The following is an 18,046-nucleotide window of genomic DNA, read 5'->3' on the forward strand; positions in this document are numbered from 1 at the left end:
AAAACCATATTTGATTAAACAAAATCTTAAAACAAAAATAAAAATATTGCAGCTGTGTTGGTTTTAACCATTCTAAACTGATGAAATTTGCTTTCTCTTTGGTTTGTGACTAGGAAGCTAAACATTATTAGGACTAAAAATTTCTTGTGTCTAAAAAAATTCAAGAGGAAAACTGTTAGATTCTATTACAAATGGGTATATTTGAACTGTTAAGAATTAATTGCGAGTATGTAGATAATGCAAATATATCTTAGGATACAACTTTTGCTCTCATTAAGTTACCCATTTTACATTTTGAGAACACTAACATAAATTCTTGTCAAAGAGGAGATCTAAGATGGTTTAAAGAAAATACTAAATGAAATCAAACTTAACTTGTCAAGCTCCACAGCACAACTTACAAGTCATAAATTACACTCTGTATGACAGCTACAGGAGGGATCTGGGTAGCAAAACAAAATGATGGATTTTATCTTTCCTGTTTTTGAATTATTAAGAACTAGTTGAACTACAGAATGACGTGAAAGATTCACATCAGGGATGGGAGGTTATTTGCAGAAACTCTCCTTTATCACATTAATGACAATATTTGACATTTCCGTATGACTAATTGTTGAACTAATTTTTGATTTCTTATGCCAACTATTAATAATCCTCCTTTCATCTAGAAAACAATCATTTTTTGTCTCTCTGTAAATTGATATTTGTTATGTTAATTTATTTGTGCTTATTAAAAGGATTCTTTTATTTACAACAAAGCATTCATAGATTTGTCTTCAATGAAATTTCATAAAAGTTAATTGAATTATTGAAAGAAATTAGTAAATTATTGTGTTTTTTCTAAAATAATAACAGCACATATATTACATTAATTTTGTTTACTCTTTTTTGCTTCACATTAACTATATTTAACTGATTTTAACAGTCTTAGATAATTCCAAAACATCAATTATTTTACTTAGATTTATTAGTTCATTCAAAAAAAATACATAATGAGAATCTATTATTTGCCAGGCACTGGGCTAGGCAAAAGAAAGAGTGCATGGCAAAATCATGTACTCCCTGTTTTCCTGTAATATATTGCCTGGCTAAAGGCTGTGAAGGAAGAGTAATATGAAGGAAGAGTAATGTGAAGGAAGAGAATTTGAAGGATATAAGAAAAGGGCTCACAGAATTAACAGTATATAGGCTGTTCTTAGGGAAGACTTCTAGAGGTGGTACTTGGGTTTCAGTAAGAAGTATGATTTGATATTTGATGTTAACTAGGTAATTGAGGGGATAAGGTGCTTTCTCAGCAAAAAGGACATAGTAGGCAAAGTCTTTAAGATAAAAGCATAGTGAAAGCTCAAAACTAAAAGGAGGCTTGTGTGTCTGGACTCCAGAGACAGGAAGAGAGTTTAGAGAGTCTAGAGGAGATAGCAGAGAAGACTTTATCTTTTTTTTCTTTTTTTTTTTTCAGTAGCAACCATTTTTCCTGTGAAAAAGCCCCTCTCCTAGTACTTTAGTTCTGTTGATCCAAAAATTATAGCATTTTTCTACCACCATGGGGGTGAGTATATAATAAAAATTGTCAGTTATTCGAGCATGTAAGAAACTTGGAAGTCATCACTCCCATCCTTACAACAAGAAAAATGCTGTACAAACAGACTATCAACAACTCATTTAGATCCTTTAGAAGACTGAGGCCATAGAACAAAGTGCTGCCCCCACCCTAAATCCCCACTTAATTAGAGAGATGGGGAAATGCAAAGAATTGTAGCTTAGTGGAGCAAAAGCCCAGGAGTCCCCATAGAGTTAGTAATGGAGTAGAAAACTTTAACATGTAGTTGATTAATTTCTGGAAGGGCATTGTGGACAAGCTTGAGAGTTAACTTTGAAAAATATATAACATGATAATACTAATTAAAAGAAAAGTGGATTAATAATTTCCAACAAAAAGACTTCAGAGCAAGAACAGTTATAGGGGGATACAAAGCCATATTACATAGTAACAAAGGGTTTAATTTTCCAAGAAAACATAACAATCCTTAATGTGTTTGCATGTAACAGGCTGTCAAAAACACTTGAGGTGAAAACAGAACTGCAAGAACAGACAGATAAATCTACTATTATAATTGGAGATGTTAACATCTCCCTATCCATAATGAATAGAACCAGCAGGTGGAAAATCAGGAGGGCTATAGTTCAACTGAATAGCACCAAAATCAGTGAGTCCCAGTCTCTCTTCCTGGAAGTTGATTCTTGAGCAGGGACATCAGGAGTAGAGTGATGTCCAGGCCATATCTAATAACAAATATACTAGAATCTGGACATGATATTTAGGCATTTGTTTCTTTAAAAAATTGCCCCAGGTGATTCCATTGTGAATCTAATGTTGAGAAATAATATGCACAGTCATTTTCTTTGAATTAATTCTGCCTGAGATATCTAGAGTTGTTTTGGTTCTTGACATTGTTTTGTTTAGCAATTCATTCAATTTTGTGAATTAACTTTCAAGAAATGCCTTTTCCTTGCTGTAAAATTATATTGTTTTATGTTATTATAATTTTTAAATTGTTATAAAAGTTGCTATCTCAATGTTGGTCAAAGGAAACAAAATTTAAATTGACAGAAGTAAGTTTCAGAGATCTATTGTACATTATGTAATAGATCTATAGTGACTGTAGTTATAGCGACTATGGAAATAGTGACTATAGTTAATAACAATAGTATATAATTTAAAATAACTTAAAAATTATTGAGAGTAGAGTTTAAGTATTCTACATGTTATTTTCTTTGTGACATGTGCATCTTCTGTCAGCTTCCATTGAAAATTTGACATTGCAACCTCATCTGAGGCCATCACTTTTTCCTTGATGCTACAAACCGTCCTATCATGTGTTTGTACCCTATCAATAGTGACACTGACAGTGCTCTGATAAGGGTATACTCTTTTATCCCAATCTACATCCCAATACCCAATAGCCCAGTATTCTTAGAATCCAGTTGTATTCATACTCCCCTGGATCATTTCTGTTCCTTTGTAATATAGTCCCTTTCTTCCCTTATAGGCTTATAACAACGTTAACAGACACTTTTCAGAAAGGCAGGTAAACAATCTGTTCAAATCTTACTACTGTTGTTTAATAGAAGCATATATATGCATGTATATGTGTGCACTGTATGAAAAAAGTGGAATTTGAGTTTATCTAGAAAATAAAAAATTACCTCATCTAAGTGCAGAAATGAATAATCCTTAAACCAAATCATACAATTGTCTCTATATTTCCACAGATAAGTCAAACATTTAAAAAATCTTATTGTTCTTGCATAAATGCAGAAAACAATACATCTAGGATATGTTTGTATTCTATTGTACTTTCACAGAAACTGTTTGATTCTTAATACTATGGTTAAGAAAATAATAAATCTTTGCAATGGTTTTGGAACTAAATTTTCATGTAAAAATGATTATGAAGATCAAAAAAAGTTGCAATTTTCTGGACTCCTGATATTTTAAATAAAAGTAGTTTCCAAAGGTGATTTATTTATTATTTTAATTTTTAATGTAAATTTTCACAATATAATCATGCTATAAAATTTTAAACTATTATTTTTGTCAACTCATTATTTATTAAGAAACAATTACTTATAAATATTAATTTATAATTATGTTATAATTTAAAAATCACAGTTTGTTGAGTGAAATATCTGATTTCTTAATCCCTAAGTCAACATTAAATTATTGTATTGCTATATCATGTATTTTGATGGTCATAACTCTAGGTTTATATAGTAATTTCACTCCACTTTCATTTACATACCTAGGAAAGTTGCAGTTAATTCCAATTTGAGTAATATCATTTTAACTAAATGTATCACGAAGCTCAGCATGGCAATTTAGTATAGTTATTCTCCATTTCATTTTACTTCTGCGTAACTTTTCCAATGAAGTGATCCTCTGAGATTAGGACTAGTTGAAACCTTAGGGCAAATATATAAACTGCTTAAAAGGAAGTCTTAAGATGCTTTAACTCATGCATTGAATTTGAACATAGAAATGAGAGGAAAGCTTGGATAATTTTATAATGAAATGCTAAGCATGCTTTCCCCTCAAGGAAACATTTAGTCAGCTTTCAAACTGAATATTACTCAAACATCGATCATTTAACTGTACAGCATAGGACATTTGGGGCATGGCAAATTCTAATGGAGGAGACTGCTAGAAATTCTCAGCCACATAGAAATCTGACTGCTTAATTTTGAAAGCTGCAGTGTTGTTAGTAAATTTTTTATCTTGTTTTTACATGTAACTCAGAAACTACTTTGAAAAACTCTCTTAATAGTTTTTGTGGCTGGGTGCGATAGTTCACGCCTGTAATCCAAGCACTTTGGGAAGTCGAGGTGGGTGGATCACCTGAGATCTGGAGTTTGAGACCAGCCTGGCCAACAAGGTGAAACCCCACCTCTATTAAAAATACAAAAATTAGCTGGGCATGTTGGCACAAGCCTGTATTCCCAGCTACTCGGGAGGCTGAGGCAGGAGAATCACCTGAACCAGGGGGACGGAGGTTGCAGTGAGCCAAGATCACGCCATTGCACTCCAGCCTGGGCAGCAAGAGAGAAACTCAATCTCAAATAAATAAATAAATAAATATAAAAATAAATAAAAGAAAAAATAGTTTTTACTTTATTCCTGCCAAAATATGTCAAAAATGACATAATGGCACACTTGCTTTTTCTGTAGTCAAAACCATTTGTAAATAAACTTGAAATTTACAGTGTAGAATCCAAGGGCAGAAAATAAAGGCTGAACATAGAACTAAGAACCTGTCCAACATCAAGGGAGTGGCTTTTTATCAATTTCTCTCACTCCAGGGCAGCATATGTTCCCTTACTCTTGTACTCTTTGTATCCCCATTGCTTGCCTGTGGCTCAATATTATTCTTTATAACATTATGGAGGCTATTTGGTGTTGCGTAACCAGTATGCATACCTATTACATTCTTCATCTCAATTGGAATTCTCAAGTGAAAGAGGCTTACTGATTTCCAATCAATAAATGGATAACTTCCACCTAAATCAAGTGTTCATTCGTTATCCAATCCACTGGATCAGGTGAGCCTGAATCATACATGGAAGGAAACTTCCTAACATGCTGGATGGATTGGCTCTCACAGAAGATGTTCCTGAGTGACCAGGTTTCCTTACAAAATATAATATACTAAGACTGTGGTATTCAGACAGCTCTTCAATCTTTAAGGGAACTGTGGAAGTAAATGAGGGGTGACATGGATTATCAAATATTGTGGACCAGGTGAGCTCTAGGTTTCTCAATGTTACTTAAGGTAATTACCTGCACTTTCATCTATTTTATAATATTGCCTTTATTTTTTTTCCATGAAAGAGTTAGGTTTGGAAAACAAGAAAACAAGCTTAAAATTCTTTCTCTAGTTAATTGGTTGTGTTTATAAATCTTTAGCTTAGCTTGAGTCCCCGATTGTGAAATGTATAAATCCTTTTGATACATTAACAGACACTTGGAAAATGACTTAACTTATTAAGTTGAATTATCTAATATAAGGGTTATAAGTGAAGGCTGAATTACTCAGCATTACTGAATTCAATATACATGCCTTTTGAGTTTGCCTAGGGTGACAAATACATTTCCCATTACAGCTTGCAAATGTAACACAGCCTTATTTCATTTTTGTTGTAAATAAACACACATTCTAATATGTTTTAGCTGAATACAGCAATGTATATATTCAACTACTTCCCAATAGGGAAAATTAAAAAAAGTTATTTATTTAGCCCAGAGCTTTATTTTCCTTTTACATAACCAAAAAATACTTCGTGTTAAATAAAACTTTTTACAGGTAGTGAGACCCCATAGAATTTTAATGAAAGACAATTGACGACCCATTTTTAAATAAGCCATTTGGAAGAATTAATATAATTAAGAATAGAAAGAACTAGATAAAGATATAAAAACAATTAACCTAGGAATATTTCTGTAATTCTTCCTCATTTTCTTGAGTTTTAAAAGATGTTGAAACATTTTGACAGCTATAGAAAATGACCTAGGAACCAATATACTATTTCTGACATAAAATGATATGCTTTCTGTATTTCTCATGAAACTCAGCATAAAACTATACACCTAATAGTCATCTAAAAGGAGTTCCTAAAAATAAATATATACATTATTAATATGTGACATGTGAGTTACTTTTGAAAAACTACAAAATTATTCAATATATTTTAACATATGATTTAGTGAGTATCAATCTGGTATCCATTTCTTGATTCTGTGTTTTCATATTGCACTTAAATATATATGTTAATACTTTGGAATAAGTGATTTATTCTATGAAATGTTTTAATGAGAAAAATGAATCTATATAAAGCAACTTCATTTATATTTTGTTCCTGTCATGTTACATTGCTGAAATTTTGTATTATACTGGACATGACTCATTTTTAATATGTAATAGTATATAAAGTTCTCAATGTTAATGTCTGGAGGATACAGAATAAAAATAGAAGAAAAGTTAAAAAAATTAAATGTAAACTGTCTTTGCATATGAATAAGAATATTACAAATACCATATTTATATACTATGTTTATATATCTTTACACTGCCAAAAGGTATATATGGCAAATAGAGAATAATAATATCTCTGAATAAATATAAAATCAAGATACATAATATTTTTAAATGTTTTTCATTGAAGTGTAATTGACATAAACTGAACATAATTCAGTGTATATTATTTTTAAAGTTTTGGCATATTGGTACATAAGAAAACACCATGGCGATCAAGATAATGAGCATATTCATTTCCCCAAAGTTGCTTTGTGTCTTTAGTAATGGCTTCTTCCGCTCTTCCCTAGTTAATCTCCATGCAACTACTAATCTATTTCTGATACTACAGAATGGTTTACGCTTGGTAGAATTTTATGTAAATGTAATCACACAAAATCTATTCTTTTTTGTCTGTCTTTTGCATTCAACATAACTACTCTGACTTTCACCTATGTTGATACTGGTAACAATAGTTCATTCTTTTTTAAATTAATAGATTTTATTTTTAGAACAATTTTAGGTTTATAGAAAAAACTAACAAAGCACAGAGAATTTCCAAACACTTCCTTCTACATTCCATATTCTTTATGATTAATATCCTGCATTAGTGTGGTGCCTTTGTTATAACTGATACATCCGTATTGACATATTATTATAAATGAAAGTGCATATATTAGTTTTATATTAGGGTTCACTCTTGGCATTATATATTTCATGGGCTGGGACAAATGCATATGTCATGTACCCACTCCTATGGTATTATAAGAATAGTTTTACTTTCTTAAAAATATCTGTGCTTGATTTATTCATCCCTTCCCTTGGAGACTACTGGAAATTCTGATCTTTTTATAGATTTTCCCCTTTTTAAGAATGTTACATCATTGGAATGATACAGTGTACAGCCTCTTCAGATTAGCTTCTTTCACTAAGTTATATGTATTCTAGATTCTTGCATTTTTGTATGGCTTGATAGCTTATTCTTTTATCACTGAATATCCCATTTTATAGATATGCCAGTTTATTGAGCTATCACTCACCTGTTGGGGGCATCTTAGTAGCTACCAAGTTTTGTTATGAGAAAAGTTGTTTTAAGGAGTCATGTGACATTTTTGTGTAGAAATATTTTTGACTTATTTGGACAGGGGTGAAATTACTGGTCCATGTGGTAAGACTACATTTAACTTTGTAAGAAATGCAAAGCTATCTTCTAACGTGGTTGTGCCATTGTGCATTCCCACAAAGAATAAACGAGTTTCCCTTGCTCTTTATCCTCAACACAATTTAGTGTTGTCAGTGTTTTGGATTTTAGCCACTTTAGTAGGCATGCGGTGGTATCTTGTTCTAATGAGCAACTCTCTGATAATATATGATGTTGAACATATTTCATTTACTTATTTGCCATTAATATGTTTCCCTTGGTGAAATGTCTGTTCAGATCTCCTGCCCACTTTTTAACTGGATTATTTATCTTTTTTTTCTTTTTGAGTTTTAAGAGTTCTGTGGTGTGCTCATACCAGTTCTTCATTGGATACACGTTTTGTAAATATTGTCTCCCAGTCTTGGCTTGTTTTGTAAATATAAACTATGTCTTTCTTAGAGCAGAAGTACTAACATAAAAAATTCAATTTATAACATTCTTCTACAGTCTCGCATTTTTATATTTAAATCTATTATACATTCTTGTACACTGTGTAAACACAGTGTCTAGATTTTTTTTAATGTGGATGTCCAATTGTTCCAGCACCATTTGCTGAAAATATGGTTTTATGAGTGTGAAGTTATATCTCACGTTATGAGCATACCGTGTTGGATTTATTTATTCACCCACTGATAAACTTTGGATTGTTGACAGTTTAGTGTTATTATAAATAAGTTTGCCATGGACACTTGTAAACACATTCTTATATGTATATATGCTCTAATGTTTTCTGCTTAAAGAACAACAGTAGAGTAAGTAGGTAAAATGGTGGGTGTCTATTTAACTTTGTGAGAAACAGTCCATTTTTTTCCCCCGAGTGGCTGTATCATTTACTTTCCTACCATCAGTATTTGAGAGTTACAGATTTTTTAAATCATCACCAACACACAAGATGATGAGTATTTTTAATTGTATTTATTCTAGTAGGTGTGGAATGGCATCTCATTTAATTTGTATTTCTCCTATGGCTAAAGATATTAAACATCTTTCGATGTGATTATTTGCTGTCTCTGAATTTCCTCTGGCAAAGTATGTGTTCAAATATATTCTTTTCCTTATTGTTTATTATTGGACAGTAATTTGCCTTATAATTGAGTTTCCATATTTTGGATACACATCCTTTATCAGACATAATTTGGCAATGTCTATTCCAAGTTTGAGTCATTTTGGCTAGAAATATAGAATTTTTTGTTTTTATGAAGTCATATTTACTGTTGTAATTGGTTTTTTTGCTTGTTCTCTAGGTTGTTCTTTGGGCCACATCTAAAAAATCTTTGTCTAACCAAAAGCCACAGATAATTTCTCATTTTTTGGTTTCTGGGAGATGTACAGTTAAATTTTATATTTAGAACTGTCATCTAATTTGATTAAATTGCTCTCTATGATATGATATTTGAATTGATGGAAAATTAGTAAAAATATTTTTTAAAGTGGCCAAATCTTGCAATTTATATCTAATAGAGAGGACTAGAAAATCCCCCATATTTATTTCCTCTTACTTCATACTATTAAAATTTGTATTTAGGCATTTAGTTTCTCAGATAAACATTACATTCCCCAGTGTATGGTTCCATCTGGCTTGGTGACAACATGATGAACATTGAGATGTGAGTAGAAGTCATACATACACATTCTTTTCAATGTCTTTAATTGAATGGCATATTGGCCCATTTTTTCTTCCAGTTTATTACACTGAATATTGACATGTTATTTTCCAATATTGAGACAATCAGACAATGACAAGACTTTAAGAGTAACAATGTAAAAATTATAGAAGTTGTCTGAGTTTATCAACAATCCCCTGGATTAGAGACCCCTACCAGTCCTAGGCCATCTAATATATGGACATTTTGTTCAGTAGAAATAAATATTTTTTTTTTTGTACTTTAAGTTCTAGGGAACATGTGCACAATGTGCAGGTTTGTTACATAGGTATACATGTGCCATGTTGGTTTGCTGCACCCATTAACTGCTCATTTGCATTAGGTATTTCTCCTAATGCTATCCCTCCCTCTCTGCCCCCACCCCACGAAAGGCCCAGGGGTGTGATGTTCCCTGCCCTGTGTCCAAGTTTTCTCACTGTTCAATTCCCACCTACAGGAATAACTTTTTAAATCATTTTTAAATGGTTTTATTACATTCTGATTGAACATTTTCAGAAAGAATAATTTAATACAAGAAGTGGGCCACATCATGTAACAAAACAAACCACCAATACAAACGACAAAAAACACTAATGAATGTGGCTTTATCTTTGCAACAGCATGACAGACTAGCAAGTTAATGACATTTGTTATGCGATAGAAAATATTTGCTGAATTGCCACTCTAATGACTTTATATCAACCAACTCGTTATCAACATTAGAAAAGATGATTGAAAAATACTTCAGTACATTCACATGTTGGCTTGTTAACATTTTTAAGAGTCTATAAGAGAAAAATGCATCCAAAGTCGACAAAAATATTTTTCAAGTATATTGTATGTACCTACAACTACTTTGTGAACAAAAGTCACTATATAAGTATATAATTTCTGACACTTAAAAAAGCTTCTTGTGCAAAACAATATATATGTTCTAATACTAAATCCACTTATAAAATAATTGACTTATTTAAATAATTTAAGATGCTCTTATATATTTATAGTAAAAACATGACAGCGAATAAAAAGACATTATACAGTATACAGGCTACTTACGGTTTTTTTTTTTTTTTTTTTTTTTGAGACGGAGTCTCGCTTTGTCACCCAGGCTGGAGTGCAGTGGCGCGATCTCCCCTGACTGCAAGCTCCGCCTCCCGGGTTCACGCCATTCACCTGCCTCAGCCTCCTGATTAGCTGGGACTACAGGCGCCCGCCACGACACCCGGCTAATTTTTTTGTATTTTTCGTAGCAACGGGGTTTCACCATCTTAGCCACGATGGTCTCAATCTCCTGACCTCATGATCTGCCTGCCTTGGCCAAAGTGTTGGGATTACGGGCTTGAACCACCGCGCCCAGCCCTACTTATGGTTTTTGATGTTTTGGTCTACAATACATGTAGCAAAGATTGTGGAAATAAATCAAACAATATATTTAATTGGACTCAATTGCATTATTGCACGCCAAGTGTCGTATACCATCTGTTTGCACATAACACTTTTTAATTTAAGTGAATTATCATAAAGTTATACGAATTTATTTTATTCCATGTTATTATTTATGCATTGTTAGGAACATTTGCTTAAAAATTGTATTTGGACATAGTAAGTATCAGATACTTTACATCTTTGGAATCAGTTATTTTATAACAGTATATACTAAACATCATTACTCCTTTTCAAACTTAAATAATGCAATGCAAATTGGACAAAAAATTCAGGGAAGATCTGGGATCAAAAAGGAGGAAACATCACATGTACTCCATAATTATATACAAATATTTTGTACCCATAAATATTTAAAATACAAAAAATTAAAAGGTACATTTTCCTCAAAGTGCATGTTTCTTTTGCTATGCAAAACTGCAGGATATGGAAAGAAGTGTTTTAAACCACTGAATCATTTTATGTGGAGGATAAAAGGGATGGTAACTTTCACCCATGTCGCTGTGAAGAGACCACAAAACAGGCTCTGTGTGAGCAACAAACCTTTTTAATCACCTGGGTGTAGGCAGGCTGAGTCCGAAAAGAGAATCAGCGAAGGGAGATAGGGGTGGGGCTGTTTTATAAGATTTGGGTAGGTAAAGGAAAATTACAGTCAAAGGCGGGTTGTTCTTTGGTGGGCAGGCTTGGGGCGGGTCACAAGGTGCTCAGTGGGGGAGCTTTTTGAGTCAGGATGAGCCTGGAAAGGGGATTTCACAAGGTAATGTCATCAGTTAAGGCAAGGACCAGCCATTTTCACTTATTCTGTGGTGGAATGTCATCACTTAAGGCAACAACTGGCCATTTTCACTTCTTTTGTGGTGGAATGACATCAGTTAAGGCAGGAACAGGCCATTTGGATGTGTGCATGCAGGTCACAGGGGATATGATGGCTTAGCTTGGGCTCAGAGGCCTGACAGTACCAAATGTCCCATTTCATGTAATGCACTGATATATTCAATATGAACAATGTATTAACTTCAAGATAACATGAGAAAGTTAAATTATTTAACTTATTTCAAACTAGGAGATAGTATGTTCTCATTATTATAAGCCAGAATTCTGCTTATCCGTTTCTATTATTAGAACAAAAACATATTTTTTATTCTTGTCTTAAAAATAGACACCTTAATATAATTCTCCGTAAATGTAGCATGATAGTCTGTTTACAGCGTTTATATCATTCCAAGACTGCATTTCTAAAGTGAGAAAATATTAAAGGATATAAATTCACTCCTCTCCACAAAATTCCATATTTGTTATGCAATGGCTTGAAAATGTATGGAAGGGGAGTATGGAAACACTCCATAGCTGGAAAGCATTCTATCTATGCCTTTTGAAATAATGGTTATTTAGTACTAGATTCTCATCAGTGCCTAGCTATGTAATGTGTATAGCTTAAGATTTTTAAGAAAGAAGGATAACTTGCTCAATATAAATTATTTCAAGCACTTTTATTGCAATATTGAGTCATATATTTGCTTTCTGTAAGTCCTTTTATCTATAAAGTAGTAGTTGAGAAAGGCAAATTGTAGGGTGGTAAATGAAAACCAAATTTTTCATTCACCACATTAAATGTAAACGGATATATACTCTAAGCAGCAAAGTTGCGTCTTTATTTTATTTTATTTTATTTTATTTTATTTTATTTTATTTTTGAGACAGAGTCTCACAGTCTCGCCTGGGCTGGAGTGCAATGGCGCGATCTTGCCTCACTGCAACCCCTGCCTCCCAGGTTCAAGCCATTCTCCTGCCTCAGCCTCCCGTGTAGCTTCTTAAGATGTAAAGATTTTTAAATTAAGATGATTCTTGTGATGAACCATGTTGTGTTGGTTGAAGATTTTTATTTACGTATTTTCATCATTTTTTTAACTTTTATTTTCAGTTCAATGGCACATGTGTAGGTTCGTCATGTGGGTAAACTAGTGTCACAGAGGTTTGTTGTGCACATTATTTCACCACCGAGCTATTAAGCCTAGTACCAATTAGTTGTTTTTCCTGATCTTCTACTTCCTCCCACCCTCCACCCTCCCAGACACCCCAGTGCCTGTTGTTTCCCTCTATGTGTTCATGTGTTCTCATAATTTAGCTCCCACTTGTAAATGAGAACATGCAGTATTTGGTTTTCTGTTCTTGCATTAGTTTGCTAAGGATGAAGACCTCCATCCAGCTCCCTCCATGTTCCTGCAAATGACTTGATCTCACTCTTTTTTATGGCTACCTAGTATTCCATGGTGTATATGAACCACAAAATAAAGATGGTTCCTAACTTTTAAATTAAAATGAATCTTGATGTTTAAATTAGGATCGTTTTAAGATAGTTTCATAAATATATTAGATAATCTATCTAGAGCTAGATAGGTAGAGATATCAATTGATAGACATCTATCTAGATATAGATAGATGATTCTCTGTATAGACCTATCTATATATCTGTACATGTTTACACATAACTCTAATCACAGATATGTATTTATATCTACATCTATATTTCTACATGTGTAGATATATATACACAGTTATCTATGTATGTATATACATGCATATCTATATGTATATAGATATCATATACACACATAGATATATATTGGTATGTAGATATACATGTAGATATACATATATAGATATCTACATATATACATTTATAGAGACATAGATATAAATATTAATATATCTATATATACACATATACATATCTGTATCTGAAGAAGACATATACTGTCTTCTATCTATATGTCTTCTATCTATAGAACCATCTAAATTTTAAAATTTCATATATGTATGTAAAAGATAATCAAACACAAGCCAAATGAAAATTTGTTTAGCTATGTTAATATCAGACAATAGAGATTTTAAGGCAGAAATTATTACCTGAGAGGAAGATGTATACATCATCCACATAAAAGAATCAATTACTGAGGAAGTTGTCAAACTTGTGTATTTATATTCATGCACACACAGTTAATGCACATGCATAATTTATAGAACTAAAAGGAGCAATAGGCACATCTTCAATCATAAATACTCTAATATACATTTTTTTATACATGATAGCAAAAAGGATACAAAATACCAATAATACAAACATTTAAAGCAGGAGGATTAAATACTTTGACATAAAAACTGCACTCAAATATAGCAAAACATACAATTTATTATAGTGTATTTGGAACATGTTTCAAAATTTACCATAGATATCTATAGATATCTCTATCTAGGTAAATAGATGATAGATGATAGATAGCTAGATAGCTAGATAGCTAGATAGATAGATAGATAGATAGGAAAATAGGTAGATAGATGGATAGATAGATAATCTGATAGATAGATATAGGCTGAGGTTAGGCACCAAGCAAGAATCAATAAATACCAAAAATTTGAAATCTTGGACAGTGTTTTTTGTACAACAATGTTATTAAGCTGGAAATCTATAGCAAGACTTTGAAAGTTAACAAATGTTTGGAAATTAAGCATCACATTTCTAAGTTATTCATGGATCAAGAAAGTAATTACAGTGAACATTAAAATATATTTTGAATTTAATAAAAATGAAAGTAAAAATACTGCTTGTTAAAAGTTGGGAGACTTAGGCAAACCTCAGGTTTGAGATAAATGTATGTGGTTACATAAATATGTTAAAAAAATTAAAGCTTGAAAATTAATAATGTAATCATCAATCTCAAAAATTTTTAATGTAATGTCAAATTAAATCCAAAGAATTAAAAAAGAGAAGATACATAAGAAGCAGGAGAAAAAGAAACAATCATAAAATAAATGAAATCAGCAAAAGCCAAAGTTACTATGAAAAGACTGATAACAATATCCCATGATTGTGCATGAAATTAAAAAAGAGTATCCACAAATTCTAAATGTCATGAATAATAATGAGGAAATCATTATAGATTTTATAGTCATGAGAGAAAAAGAGAATGTAATAAGTAACTTTAAGTAAAAAATTTTGAAATAATTTGATGAAATAGATAACATTTCTAGAAAATCGTAAATAGTGACACAAGAATAGCAAATCTGAGTAACTCTATATCTGTTAAAAGTAAAATTATAATTGAAGCTTTCCAAATGTAGTGAGTCTAAATCAAGTAAAATATTATAAATCTGAAATGTTTCCAGGAAGAAACATTGAATTCCTAATATAAAATATAACATATTGTATGCAATCCCTTTACTGAAAATTGTGAAATATTAAGAGAAATTAAAGACATTCAACAGAAATAAAGATGTAACATGTTTCTATGTTACTCCTAGTATTAGAAGAAAGATTCAGTATTTTAAATAAATCTATATTTGTAATACACTGAAAATCACAATACTGTGATTAGTAATAGTGTAATTTGTCTGCGTTATATTTGGCGGCAACTGAAAAACTGACTGTAAAATGCAAATAAAAACGCAGTGCATAAATAACTTTGAAGAAAAAATATAATGTGAAGACTTACACTATTAAAGTTTTTATAAATGTATATTAATTATGACATTATGGAAAAGGTGCAAGTATAGATATTTCAATGAAACAGAAAGGAGAACTCATAAAGAGAACCACACAGCAATATATTTAGCTGATTTGTGAAAAAAGTAGTGCTTCAGTACAGCAAGGAAAAGATGTATTTTCAATAAATTGTGCTGTCTTTCATAAATGCATAGAGAAAAATGAATATTAACATCCAACTTCACAACATACACAAAAATTATTTCATATAGAAGCCAATGTGTAACATAAAACAGTACAGATTTTAAAAAGTAATATAGAGGATACTTCTATGACCTTAAGATTTAAAAAAAGACTCAAAAACTAACCACTGAAGGCTAATAAATAAGATAAATAAGTTAATAGTAATAAAATAACATAAACAAGGATTTGTAATGATAAAATAACTCACTGAGAGTGAAAAGGCAAGCAACAGAATGGGTAATGAAATTTGCAACATAAATACAGTAAGAACTCTTAAAAGATACTTTTTAAACTCTACAAATGAATTTTTTGAAAAAATAAAAACATGGTCAGGTATGGTGGCTCACAACATTAATCCCAGCACTTTGGGAGGGCAAAGTAGGAGGACCACTTGAGCCCAAGAATTTGAGACCTGTCTGGGCAACATAGTGAAAGAACTCTGCCTATACAAAAAATTTAAAAAATTAGCCAGGCATGGTGGCTCTTGGCCTGTAGTCCCAGCTACTCCTGAGTAGCTAGGCTCTTTTGAGTCAGAGAGGTCAAGGATGCAGTGAGCTCTAATCAACCACCGCACTCCAGCCTGGGTGACAGAGTTAGAACCATCTCCAAAAAAAAAAATTTTAAATAAATAACAAAAGTACAACCAAGTGAAACATAAAGAAAGGCCTTTTCAAAGCACTTTACCACACAGAATTTTAAAAAATTAAAGAAAGAAAAAAATAAAAGGAAATCAAGCTACTTATTATTTACTAGATAAATACAAATTAAAAATAAAAATAAATTCTACTCTATAATTACTAAAAAGCTAAACTTTAAAAAATAAAGTGTATTTAGGGTTTCTAGAGAAGCTGTACAAATGAAATTTGCATGCACTGATGAAGAGAATGTAAATCACTATGACTCTGAAAAATATTCAACTTAACCTTGTAATGAACATAATGAACGTATCCTTTCGACCTCATTGCCCAAATCCATCCTGACTATATATTCATACAGGTGTTTGCATGTTTGTGTGTATGTTTTCATACATATAGTGTGTATATAGAAATACATACATAAATGTGTACATATACTTCCTCCTAACGATATGTATAATAATCTTTCCAGAAACATAATTTATATTAGATCCAAACTGGAAAAATAGATATCAAATATGGAATAAATAAGTACAATGTGTTACGTTTACACACAAACTGCATGTTGAGTGAAAGAAGTAGCTGTAAAGTATCAACAGATGTGAGGATAATGGTGAGAGGGAGAGTTACTACTGTGTCAGGGAAAGAAGGGATTTCCTAGGATTCGGCTCAGATTTTATTACTTCACATGAGTCATCTTTATAATGCTGTGCTCACTTTTGGATAATTTTTCAGGCTGTACATTTGATGTTGGTACATATGTCAGTGTTATACTACAATAAATATTTTAAAAATCAACATTCCAGAGTGTTATGAAGTGGATAAATTCCTTTAATTTGAAATCATGTTTCTTATATTTTAATTAGAGCTGCCTTTCTAACTGCCTGAAATTAGGCAAGTTAGTAACTTGTCTGTTGAGTTTATTCACCTGAAAACAAGGAATTAATAAGAGTAGCACCTTTACAGGTTAATAATGAGACTGAATCAGTTTAATACTAATAAAAAGCTTACAATTGTACAGACCTACATTAAGTTTCACATAAGTATAATAAACAAAAATTATCAATTATTAAATTAATACTAATTGTCCATCCCTATAACAGGTGCTAGGACAATAAATGTTATCCATTCCTTCCCTTAAGGAAAACAAAGACTGTTAGAAAATATTAATGTGAAAAGTGATAATAGCTATGGAACAGTGTACTCAGAGTAAGATACTCAAACTATTTGTATAAGAATCTTTAGTGTATTTTTGAATTTATTCTAAAAATTTTTGTGAGCAAATTTAGCATTGGGGCTAGAAAGTCCATTTAAAAAATAATGGCAATTTTTTTAAATGCTAAAGGTGAAGAGCCAAGGCTGTATATTATGAAAAAAAGACACAAGAAGAAGTAACAACACAGGTTTGCTTATGAAGGTCAAGAGAAGCTTTCAAAAATACTGAGATCCAGGAACGGGATCTTAGAAAAGAATAGGAATTTTCCAAATGGTCAAGTAAGGTAAAACTATTCCAGGAAAATTAAACCATATGAGCCAAGGCCAAGAAAACTAAAATTATATGTAGTATTTCAAACATTTAAAGTTTGATACAGCAGGAATCTAGGTGCTAATGAGAAGCATTTAGAAATAAAGCAAAAGCCAAATCTCTGTCATAAGATGTTTGGACACAATCAAAGCAGCAATGAGAAAATGAGTGAAAAGATTTAATCCCAGAAGAAAGGCACATATTTATTTAATCCTAGAAACACACACACACACACGCAGCATCATTGGAAATAAGGCTTAGAATAAATTACCAGTGAAAATGAATGTTGATTTTTTATTATATTTTTATG

The sequence above is a fragment of the Pongo pygmaeus genome, chromosome 19, assembly GCF_028885625.2.
Source record: "Pongo pygmaeus isolate AG05252 chromosome 19, NHGRI_mPonPyg2-v2.0_pri, whole genome shotgun sequence".
Lineage (NCBI taxonomy): Eukaryota > Metazoa > Chordata > Mammalia > Primates > Hominidae > Pongo > Pongo pygmaeus.